Source organism: Microtus oregoni, unplaced genomic scaffold, assembly GCF_018167655.1.
Source record: "Microtus oregoni isolate MIOR12 unplaced genomic scaffold, Mior012 000000F_ref0000247, whole genome shotgun sequence".
Lineage (NCBI taxonomy): Eukaryota > Metazoa > Chordata > Mammalia > Rodentia > Cricetidae > Microtus > Microtus oregoni.
In genome coordinates this window covers 49,881,470-49,894,438 of record NW_024543059.1, presented here as the reverse complement: position 1 = coordinate 49,894,438, position 12,969 = coordinate 49,881,470, and the positions used below count along the sequence as shown (strand labels likewise).

General features: G+C 38.7%; 1 protein-coding gene across 6 annotated transcripts in view; it reads right to left on the bottom strand.

Annotated features, from left to right (window-relative positions):
* The window catches only part of Lrrc7 (leucine rich repeat containing 7), a 417,668-nt gene that overhangs the window by 216,539 nt on the left and 188,160 nt on the right, over nt 1-12,969 (bottom strand). The gene's annotated exons all lie outside the window — the stretch shown is intronic.

Genomic DNA, 12,969 nt, shown 5'->3' with positions numbered 1-12,969 from the left:
GTTGGCTGACGTGCAGGGAGTCTTGGGCTTGATTTCCCAGCACCACATATATAAGGTATAACGATGCATATCTTCAATCCCAGCAAAATTGGGAGATGGAAAGAGAATGGTCAACCTTGGTACTTAGTAGTTCAAGGCCAGCTAGGGTTACAAAAACCCTGTTTCAAAAGAAAAAAAAAAACATCTCCATTTGACCATCATGCTTGTTCATTCTTCTATCAGGAAACAGTACGTATAAGGTAATAAAGAAATCTGAGATTAATCAATTTATCATTCATACCTGGTATGAGGAGGGGAGACAGAAAATCATGAATAAATTTAACCTCTGGTTAGGAGGTTTAATTTTTTTCTTTTACTTGGGTTTTTCTATCCGAGGAAGACAGGATACCCTGAATAAAGCCACATCATCCACCCAGGCTCATATATGATTGAGTGTAATGCATACATATGTGCCCAATTACAAGGGTAAACTCTTGAGATTGATACTGAGTGTCCTTCTCAACCTTCCTTCATCTTATTTTTTGAGAAAGGATCTGCCACTAATCCCAAAGCTCACTTATTTGGCAAGACCTCAGGTACCCTCCTATTCCACATCTTCAGTGTTGGGATCACAGCAGACCACCATATCTACCATTTTAAGTTGATGTTGGGGAGCAGAGCTCAGAGTTAACTATTTGAATCACATCCCTGCCCCTTAGAGAAGCTCTTAAGCTTGTAGTTAAAAGAGCTTTCAGCTTTCTCTAACAATAAAAGGGCTTCTGAAGTCAACCTGTGTTTTTAAAAATGGCTTTAACTGTATGTCCAAGTATGGAAAGAAACATTTCTTTCTGAACAGAAGTTAAGTTTGGAACCCAAATGTAGGAAAAAAAAAATCTCTTCATTATTAAGCGCCGAGCTTAACAACAATAGAGCATTGGTCCCCGAGTCTATAAATAGACACCACCCAGATGGAAACCTACCAGGAGATTTCTGTGACATGAACGTTGTCTTATCATCTCATTTTCCTGATGTTTGCTTTATTTGTTGTAAGTTTTGCCTGTCCTCATTATTTTCTCACGCAAACCCAGGTTTAAATACCATCTACTATATAGGGAAATTTAAATTCTAACATTTGCATGAGGATTTATTCAACTAATCCCCTTACTTCTTAATGCCTATTGTTGTGGCTTACATTGCATCTTAAATTGAATGAGACTAGAAAAAAACAACAGAAAAAAGAACAACTAAACAAAATAAAATACCACTGTCATACTTATGTGTTAAGGACATTGTTATTAATGTTTTAATATATTTTGAATTTAGGTTCCTGAAGAAGGGGGACAGTCACACATTTAACATATTTTCCTGAGTGCTTACTGTGTTGGGAAGTGCTGAACTTTGAGGAAACAAATGGGGGAAAAGATGGGAAAGATGGGGAATTCTTTTTATTTGAGTTTATATTTTTTCAGGTGGAAAATATATATGTAAATGTAAATATATACTATGTTTTAGCAAGGAGTAGGAAAACCACAATGTAGTCAGACATTGGGGTTCATTAATGTTTAATTTCCTAGGATCTACCTAGAGAAACAATGACAACTTGGCAAGTGCTTGTTAAATTGCCTCTAAATTATATTTCACATCAATAACTTGAAGCATTGAATTAAAATACATTTAAGATATGGAAAGAAGCAGTTGATTTTGATACGGAGGATGTAGGTTTTAATTACCTATATTAAGATAAAAAGGATAATTATCTCTTTTCAAACAAACAAAATGTCACAGACTTTCTAAATGCCACATTTAAATGATCGAGAGCTCTTTCAAATTTATAAGAAGCATTTCTTGCTTATAAATTTTTGTGCAGATGAATATATGTAAATATGGTTGATATATACTGAATGCTTCTTTTTTGGAATTGCATGAATTGCATAAATACATCATATAGTTTACTCTGTGCTATAAGTGCTAAATGCTAGAGAAAAAATTTACAGTGCCCTATCTTACATAATAAAACAACAAAAACATAGCTAATAAGACATTTCATTTTTATTTTACTTATTACCGATTTTTGAAATTGTGCTTTTTTATTTTGAGAACAGGCAAGTTACTTGTGTGCTGAGCAAGTTTGTTAGACCCTGAGGATTAAAAGATGAAATGCACAGAGAAGAATGTTATAACACTTTATTTCAGTCTCAAGAATTTCTAAAAGAATGACTAACAAAGCAGGTAAGATTTAGTGCCTGGCCAGGATTTTAAATCAGCACATCTCAGATACTGTCATGTTTACCTATTCTGAGAAACACTAATGAAATCTAGGATTTTATAATTTCTAGCTATATATAGTCAATGGTGTAGTACTTAAGACAGGGCAATCCGCACAGACTCTGATGGAAACTTGCTCTCTTCAGGGTGCCAGCCAGAAGAAACTAGAGCTACTGTCTGTTTAGAGAGGGGAGGAGAACCACAGAGTGACTCTACCACTCCTCCCACTGACTAGCGCTGCTTGACTTAGACAAAACATCTCTTTATTCTCCTAAAAAGTCAGTTCTGCGGCACAGATGAGCTAGTGTGAGCTCTGAAACTGACCAATTAGAGCTGTTCAAAGAAGATAATTAGATTGGAACTATTTTTGCAATAATTATGACTGTAAGAAATTTAAAATTTTGATGTATAAGAAGGTAAACGTTAATTTTACTTTATACATGTCTCTATAGAAGGTTTCTAAGGACACGTCGCTTATAGCTCAGCAGTCTACAGGGTAAGTAAGGACTGACAAGGAGACTTCAGAGGACAGTTTACAGCATTCTGCCAAGCCAAAGTGAAAGTATAACTGTTGGGTTAGTGAGCTGGAGAAACATCTGGGGATGCTTTGCATTTCACCCCCATGGAGCGGAAAGAGGGATTCAGAAAGCACATTATGGGAGGTACCTTTTACTTGGGAGAGCCTGCCTGCCTCAGTAGCACTACATAGAAAAACCAAATGCTGGCGAAGTCATTAGTAACTGGACACAGACACACAATTGAACTTGCCTCTGGGACATATCTTGGGAAAAGTATAAAGTTTTTATGACCTTGATCCATAGAGGGATATTTGTGACTTTGTCCAGATGCAGTGAACAACACCAATTCTGTGTTCCCTTTCTTTACTCCAATAATAGAGGTTCTGAGTGAGATTTTTGTGAACTGGTCTATTTAACATTATTTTGTATTTAATGTTTACTTCTCCCTTCATTTTCACTAGACTGCTTCAGTGAGCATTCCATCCACCTACATTTTGATAGAAGGTGCTGTGGCCCTGAGGGCAGTGTAAGGTTCAGCTCCTTTTTACAGTGGGTGAAGGGTGCTGCGTGGGAGGGAAGACTCAAAACAGCTTTTATAAGTTCAATTTCATTCTCTTCAAACTACTTGTAAGGATGTACAGACTATGGAGAATTTATCAATCATGCATTTTTGAAAACGTCCTGCAGTGACCCTGAGACCCTGAGCCCTAGCTGACAGAAGTCTGAGAGGGCTTCAGAGGGTGATGGGATGGCACTCTTTTCCCTTGTATTAACCTGGCTGCTGGCATGTTTCATGCTTTGTGTCCTCATGAAGACACCAGAGTTTAAAGCCTGGTGCTGGACTATGGAGGTGACAAGAGAAACAGATTTGATTTTCATTATCATGGGGTGATTTAATGGAGCAAAAGAGACTTTGAGTTTATTTGACCCATGGCGAACAGAAGAGATTCTAAAGACAGGGAAAGTAGACCTAAGGTGCAAGAGATAGTGATTTTCACTGAGTTCTGCAGTAATGGTGTTGAACTAAGGAATTTTATAGGGCAGGGTACCCACGGGCATAGTTATTGCATGATGATTATGACCATGTGCTGCCATTTGCTCCTTAACCCATTCAAAGTATCTCTAGTAAATTCCTGGAGAATTTATAGCACCGACAGTCAGAGGTTCTCTTCTGATATCCTCAAAGGTTTAAAGATTTTTAAAAATCTGTTAACTTCTTCTGCCCGTGACTCCAGAACAGTGAGAATCCCTTTCTTCCTGCAGATGAGGAGTGTGATTCGTTCCGTGTTTCATGAGTGCTTTAGGAAGGGGGTGGAATAATTGGCACATCACTATCACACATAATAACCCTTCAACTATGATTGCCTCTTATTACAACTAACAATAGTGATTTTGCCCACCATGGTGCTGCTCAAATCTATTCATGTATAGAAATAAGTTCCAGAGGATGAGAGAAAAACCATGACTTAATTGCTGGAGAATTAGGAAGTACTTTCAAATTATTTCATTTTCATTAAAGTCCTTATATTATGGTATCATCTTCTCTAAGAAGCTTTGATAAGTCAACAATCAAGCTTGAAATAAAATCACTGACTAGACATGATCACTCATTATCTAACTTCACTGTATAAAACAGTTTACTCTACAGTGGCCATGTATTAGTTTAGACTTGACTATTTATCCAGAGATTACAGTATCATGAAATGCATTCATATCTGGTTTACATAGATTTTTATTTCACTATTGAATTCAGATGTGATGATGTCTTAGGGTTTCTGTTGCTGTGAAAATACCCTGATCAAAAGCAAGTTGAGAAAGAAAAGGGTTTATTTGGCTTTACACTTCAACACTGTGGTCCATCACTGAAGGAAGTTGGGACAGGAACTCAAACAGGGCAGGAATCTGGAGGCAGGAACTAATGCAGGGACCATGGAGAGGTGCTATTTACTTGCTTTTTCACCATGGCATGCTTGTCCTGCTTTCTTATAGAACCCAGGACCATCAGCCCAAGAATGGCACCATCCACAATGGCCTGGGCCCTCCCGCATTAAGAACTAATTAAGAAAAAGCCTTATAGCTGGGTCATAGGGGGGCATTTTCTCAACTGAGATTTCTCCTTTCAGGCAACGCTGACTTGTGTCAAACTGACATAAAACTAGCCATCCCCGAGGGTAACAGATGGAAGATCCATTGGTATGGATAGTGGCAGGCTTCCCTTGGATCACTGTGTACAATTAGAGAACAATAATTGCTAAGAAAGGAAAGCTGATTCATAAAAAGCATGGGCTTGTTTTTATTTATCTCCGGCTATACAAATGACAAAGTTTTACTATAATTATCCAAAACTTCTCTAGAAGGTCAAAGCTAATGAACTTATTTTTAAGAAGAAAAAAAAGAATGTTTTTTATTGACAACAAGAAACTGTAACCTCATTTTCCACTCCATTGCTTTCCAGTTAACTGGGTATTTTGATTATACCATGTAGGTAAATATTCTATGTAATGAGCTTTCTTAAAATTTATCTTCTAACTGAAAAATGAGAATATAAAAACTTCACATTGGACAGGGAATTCTGTGATATTCTGATGCATGTGTATTCTGGGCAATGCTGAGACCAGTTTACATCCATTTATCTCCTCAAATATTTATCATTTCATTAGTACAAACATTTGAACTCATTTCTTCTTGATTTTTGAAACATCTCATGCTTTATTATCCTTCATTACCACCCTGTGCAGCAGAGCCTGGAACTGCTCATTCTATATGATTGCAAATTAAGTTCCCCTGGTAGCCATCTCCTCATCCTTTCAATGCCTTAAGTATGTAAAACTTATGAACATAATGTATTCATTAAAGAGAATCTGACATCAGGGCCTGTAGTCTACTACTAGTATGTCCTTAATTTAACCCACCCAAAGAGAATGCGTGTTTTCATTACAGTGACATTTTGAACATCTACTATGACTTGGTTACAATGTGAAAGTCAGTGAATGATAAGAAATCTGCAGCATCCAGACAATGTGGCTTGCCATACACCAGCAAAGAAGATGATGTGACTGAGATTGTACCAAATGCACTGGAACACTAAAATCACCCGAGTAAGCATGAGATCCATAGCAGTGGAAAAGAGGAATTAATGAATTGGGAATCAAACAAATAACAAATGAGACCAACAAAGCAAGAAAGACTTTTCAAGACTGATAAAAATAAAGATAAGTTGGAATGATTAATTTTAGAAATGCAGAGGATAAAGCGACCATAGATATGGTGGAGGAGTATAAAAATTGGAGTAAAGAAAGCTATGAAAAAGAAGAAAAAATAAAATTGAAAATCTGAATGATGGAGTGGGATAGTTACTAGCTCAGTGTACCTTGTAAAAGAATGACTCAAGAATACACAGAGATATCCACAGATAGAAAGGATGAAGCTGTCCCACATGCAGTAACTACAAAATGTGCACAAACCTGATGGTAAGATGGCTCAGGGGTAAAGGAATTTACTGCCCAGCCCCAGGACCTGAGCTCAATCCTGGGACCCACACAGTGGACGGATAGAACTGACTCCTGTAGGTAGTCCTTGACCTCCACACATGTGCTGTATCAAGTGCTAAACACGTACACATGCATGCACGTGCACACACCCCCACAACTTGAGATTAAGTAATTAAAAATGTCTGCAAAATTTTTGAAGACTTTTATAAAACTCAATTGAAAACCAGAAAGTAAGACATAATGACAGGAAGTAGCTTGTTGGTATTTACCACTTGAAGACATCAGCTCTTTCCAAGTAAACTGTTAAATTCAAATCAATTTTTGAAATTATATCAGATTGCTGTATATTGATATTCAATCCAAAGCTTGACTTAAAGTTTGAGACTGAATACCAAGAGCATCAGGACACCTAAAATGAAGGAAGGAAGTGAGGATAGTAGCATTTAGATAGTGAAACTCAGTAAGACACTGTAATGATAAGAACAGGTCTCAGCCAGCAAGGACAGTTGAGTAAGCTGAAGAGGCTGAAGAACTGTGGAGACCAGCATAATGAGCAAGGGGACAGGCTGTTGAGTGTTCTTAGAACAATTAACTATCCATTCACACGAGGAAAGATGAATTTTGGTAATTTCTAGGCTCAAAAATAAGATGCAAATTAAGTAAAGATCCAATATGTGAAAAGAAGGCCAATTGTTTAAAAAGACAATACAGAAAAATTGTCTGGGACACCAAGTACGGAAGAGCATCTTCAACACAATGTGATAGCATGCAACACAAAGGAGAAAAGGTTGACTCACACATTAAAATCAGCAATTTCTTTATGAAAAATGGCTTTCCAAGCAATGTGGGAAGACATGTCACAGATTGGGAAATAATCTTGCAGATCTTAAAGAGGAAACTAGTGTTCAAAGAAGTGAACATCAAGTCATCAAGAAACTACCCAAAATGAAAGTAGTTCATAAAAGAAAATTTGTAGAAAAAAAAAGACAATTTCACCTAACCAATAAAAATGGCAAAATGTTTGCTACTAGGGAAACACCAAGTAAGAGCACCCCAGTATGTCCATCTGATGGACTGCCAATTAATGGATGAGAGGCAATAGGAGCATGAGTTCTTCTGCTAAGACAACCAGATTCAGTTGTTCAACTTTCAAGAAGTAATTTTAGAAGGACACCATGGAACAAACTTGAAGAACAGAGGGCTGGGGAGATGGCTCAGTGGCAAAGAGCTCTGGTTCTCTTCCAGAGGACCTGGGTTCAGTTCTCTGCACCCACATGGCCACTCATCACAACCATCTGTAACTCCAGGACCAGGGGATCTTATGGTCTTTTCTGGCCTCTCTAGGTACAGCATGCACATGGCACACAGACATACATATAGACAAAACACTCATACATAAAAATAAGATAAAAATCATTAAGAATCCTTTGAGGAATAATCTATAAAATGTGGAATTACTTTGCTGAAAATTTAAACCTTAATTCTGACAGCAAGAATGGTGAAGTGAAGATCATAAATATTTATGTGTGCCTGTGAAGTTTTATCATCTGAAAAGAATATGATGTCCACAATGAACATTAACATTCCATCTCCACGATAGACATATTATCCAGTATTCCTTTCCTTATAAAAAGTATACACTAGTTTTGAAAACTTGAAATCACATAAATGTTTTAATACAGTTAATTACCAACTGTTTTTAGTGAAATATTGTCAGAAGGAACATGAAAGATATGTTAGTATAGAGAGGTTGAACTCTTGACTTAATTTAGAAATTGAAACAATGGCATTTGAATATTGCATGAGAGAAAGTGAGCCAGAAGAAGGAGGCATGGAAAGTGATTTTTGCAGAGGAAATAATACAAGGAAAGGGAAAGAGAGATCATGAAGCTCTCTTTAACGTTTTGAAGAAGTTTTCTTGTACCCAGACTATAAAGATAAAAAATGCCAGTCACCTGTGATTAGATTGGCACTGGGATGGAAGTGTTATTCAGTCAGCTGTGGAGACTCAGGTTTATGTTTAGGAGCCTGCACTTTGTCCTAGATCTCTGCAGCACCTTAGGTGGAGAGAGACATAGCCATGCTGGACACTTAGGTGGGTGCTAGAGCTAATAAGTGGAGGGCCTCTCTGGCAGTGTTTGGATGACCACAGTTAGGAGGCTGTTTTAAGTGGGTAGCAGAGACCAGAGACAGAGCTGAACTACAACAGCATGGAACGGTCTTTCCACAGACATAGGACATGGCAGGCATGGTAACTGAGTGGACAAGAAGTAGAACGCAAGAACAAATCTTTTCATTGATTACCTCCATGGCCAACAGTAATATAAGCAGAAGCCAGTAAATGAAGGATGAACACATCGGGGTAATGAAGAGTCTGGTTTTACATGAATGTTTGAGGTGTCTGTGAACAGAACTTCATGGCCTCTTTCCATCTTCTGGTGAAGTTCAGTCCTTTTCTGTATTCCCCAACACTCAGTTAAAATGTTTAGAAGTTCCCAGTGTGCCAGGTGGGATTTTATGAAGAGTCTCCCATGGGGATCAACAAAGCATGATATATCAATGTAATATCTAATGTAATATCACATAAATATCATTGTACTTTTTAATAGGAAAAATGTTATTTATCTGCCCAAAACTTACAAGATGCCTTCAACATTGTGCTCACAGCTCCAAATAGAAAAGTGAGCAAGACAGTCTCTCAATTCCAAGATTGCAAATTGCAGCACATATATAAAAACTCTAAATGACAAGTAATGTCTAATTCACATGCACAAGGCTCCACGTTGGATCCCTAGAGTCACCTGCCCAGCTAAAAAGGTGATGGAACTTTCAAACCATTTACAAGGCAAAAGTTATCATAGAACAGGAAACTATACTACACAATAATTATTTTTCTTTGCTTAGATGGAAGGAAAATTTCAGAATATACAACATTTGAAATGTCTTCTTCTGTGCATGTATGTAATGTGTGTATTAAAGTGTGTGTGTGTGTGTGTGTGTGTGTGTAGTTGCAGGTACACCTGGAAATATTTTTGGCATTTTCAAACACAGTTTTTTCCATTGTTCCTCTTTATTTCTCCTGGCCCACTTGTACTCTTTAATCTATCTATCTATCTATCTATCTATCTATCTATCTATCTATCTATCTATTATCTATCTATCTACCTATCTATCTATCTATCTATCTATCATATAATTTTACATCTTGACCAGTTTCCCCTCCCTCCTTTCCTTCCGTTCCCTCTCCCATTCCCCTCCCTGCACCCCTCCCCCAATCAACTTCTCTGTTTCTCCTCAGAAAGGGGGCAGGCCTCCCATGGGATCAACAAAGCATGGCATATCAAGTTGCAGTAAGACTAAGCACCTCCTCCTGTATTCAGGCTGGGAAAGGCAATTCAGGATGAGAACTAGGTTCCCAATAGCCAGCCAGAACTATAGGAACAGCTTCTGCTCCCACTGTTAGGAGTCCTACAGGTAGACCAACTACACAACTGTTACACGTTCTTAGAGGGCCTCCATCGGTCCCATTCAGGCTCTTTAGTTGTTGTTTAAGACTCTAAGCCAGATTAGTTGTTTTTGTGGTTTGTCTTGTGATAACCTTGACCCCTCTGGCTCCTATAATCCTTCCGCTCTTCAGCAGGATTCCTGAGCTCAGCCTAATGTGTGGCTCTGGATCTCTGCATCTGTTTCCATCAGTTACTGGAAGAAGTCTCTCTGATGACAGTTAAGGTAGGCACTAATCTCGTGATGGCAGATAGTCAGTTCAAGCTGTGCAGCCATTATTGCTAGGGGTCATAGCCAGGGTCATCCTTTCAGATTTCTGGGAGTTTCCTTTGCACCAGGTTTCTACCTGAACCCCTTACCCTCTTTCCAGTCATGTCTTTCCGTACTTTCCCTCATCATCTACCTCCTCACCCAACCCACCAAGTACTCATCCCCACCCTTTCCCAGTCCACACTGTAGATCTCTTCTATTTCCCTTTCCCAGGGAGATCCATGCATGCCCCCTTGGGGAATTCTTTTTTAATGCATAGAGGACTCTGTTGAGATTATGGTATTCAGCTAGAGAGGAAAGAACCTGGGCTGAGGAAATTGTATAGCTCCTATGTCACAAGGTGCCAGCTGGATGCCATTGAGATGATCAAGGGTGATGTGACAAGAAGACAGCAGAAGTAAGATTAGGGTACAAACGAATGGTTGAAAGCAACTTTAGGCTCAGAGTGAGTTCATGTATTCAGGATTCTCTCATCTAAACCGAACTTATTTCACTCAGGTTTTTGCTCAGGTTGCATGGATCTGTCAAGAGATAATGACCTATCTTCTATCCCTGTGCTCCAGCTCAGCTGTAGCCTCTCCCATCCCGGGAAGGGCTATTTCAGCTGCCAATTGTAATGCTGACTCTACTCTTGTTTCACACTCCTGTTCTTTCTTCACTGGACAGATTCCTGAAAGATGAGTTAAGGTCCTTGAGTAACTGCCCAGGTCCTTGTCACAGCACAGCTAGAATATTTGAAGGGCTATTTGTGTGATTGCCAGCCGTGGTCTGGGCATTGTTACCTCACACTTTTGTAATTTAATGTGTACTCTACAGTGGCCTGACATCTCTCGCGTTCCATTTTGTGTAAATGTTTCCAGGATATGGAGGTAAAACTAAGTAATTGATTCAACGTCTTCTAAAGATGCCTACAGACTTCCTTTGGGGAAAAACATATGTAACTTGTAAATTTTAGTGTAAAAACAGCACTGGGAATTATTATATGCTCTCAATAAGATTGAGTCTTGGGAACTTTAGGTTTATATGTAGTGATATGTTGTCTCATCATCTTTAAAAATAAGGTAAGTTTTTATTTATTTGTACTGTCTGCTAAACCTACACAAAGGCCAGATGTGGTACTAATCATATTAATTTCTTAGAATTATACTGTGAAAGTTGAATTTGAAATATAAATGCAATTGAACTTTTTGACAGTAGTAACACACAGGGAATGTCCTATAAATCTATTATTTTATAAACATTTATCTCTATTTTATTTGTGTGTGCATGCCATACATGTGTAGTGTTCACAGAGGCCAGATGAAGGTGTTGGATCCCTTGGAGCTTCAGCTACAAGCAGTTGCGAGTCACTGATGGGGGTGCTGGAAATTGAAATAAGACCTTCAGGAAGAACTGTATACTTTCTTAAATGCCATCTTTCCACATCCAGTGAATATATTCATACAAGAATAAAAATGGCTAGGAGGCCCCTCTCCATGGGCCTAAAATGGTTGCTATACCTGTGTATAGAGAGTTGTCTTCATGAAAACCCTCTGAGTGTCCAGTTAGCTTAGCTGGAAGGTTGTTTTAGTGTCTGATTGACAACATGTATTACCATCTCTTTCAAGCTAAATCTGGAACCCTTTTCTATTAATACAACAGTCTTAATTAGTCTTCCCATTCTCTAAGAAAGCATGTGACCAAGTACTTAGAGATGACTGATTATTTGTGGGTGCCTGTCTTATCTTGCCAGTGACACTGTAAACTTACTGATGAGTCTCATTCAGTAAATATTTATTGAGAATGCATCCACCCTCTGTCTAAGGATGGCCTTTAGATTTAAGGTAACTTTACACACAAATATTTTTTCAATCCTCTATAGCTACTTATTTGAATATCTAAACCACTTTCTGAGAGGCAAGTTTTGTGAGGGAGAACTAGCTTTTTCGTGTCTGTCACCTTGGCACCAACAATCTGAGTAGAGTAACCATAACGCTATTTGTATGTGACCACAACCACATTTTTTATCTGAAAACATGATGATGGTGAGGCTGAGCTTTGCATTCACAAATTACCTGATCACAATTCTTTGGGCTAGTTATTTGATTTATTCTAATAAAACATGTAGCTGAACCCATTTGGGAAGGAATGAGGTCCTACTGAATGGCTTAGGACACATGAGACCATCTAAAAGCCCAGCCTCCTCTTGGAAACCATCAGCAAAAATATCAACATGAACATTGATATTAGCACCAGTGTCAGCAAAATCACCAGGTGTATGACCTGGCTCAAAATATAACTGATATGACTGAGCCCTGATAGTTTTTCAGGCTCTGCTCAAGACATTTGGGATGTGTCAATAACCAAAACAGTTATGCCCCTCCTGCCAGCTTACAGAATTTGCAATCTGGGTCAGGAGAAGAAAGCCAGTAACCCTGGTGAGTAAGTGAATTCTGTGCAGAGGAGAGTGCCGATGAGACAGTGGAGCCCAGGGAAGCAAATGGGAGGATTACTTCAAGAAAGAAACAAAGCTCATTGAGTATGTAATACTCTGAAAATGAGGAATAAACCTAGCAGAGGATGGGGAATAATTAGAGAATTAGGATATGTGCCTGATTTCAGAGAGGAATGAGATCTGGGGAAGTCAGTCATACTGTGAGGAAAAGGGAGGATGCTGTCTTTAACTCATTTTTATTTAAAGAAGTTTTTTTTTTCCATTTTACATACCAACTGCAGTCCCCCATCCTTCCTCTGACCCCCCATATCCCCCCATTCCACCCCTATGCACTCCTTAGAGGGGGTAAGGCTCCCATGGGGAGTCAACAAAGTCTGGCATACCAAGCTGAGGCAGGATCAAGCCCCTCTCCTGCATCAAGGTTGAGCATGGTACCCCACCATAGGGAATGGGCTCCAGAAAGCCACTTTATATACCCAGATAAGTCCTGGTTCCACTGCCAGGGGCC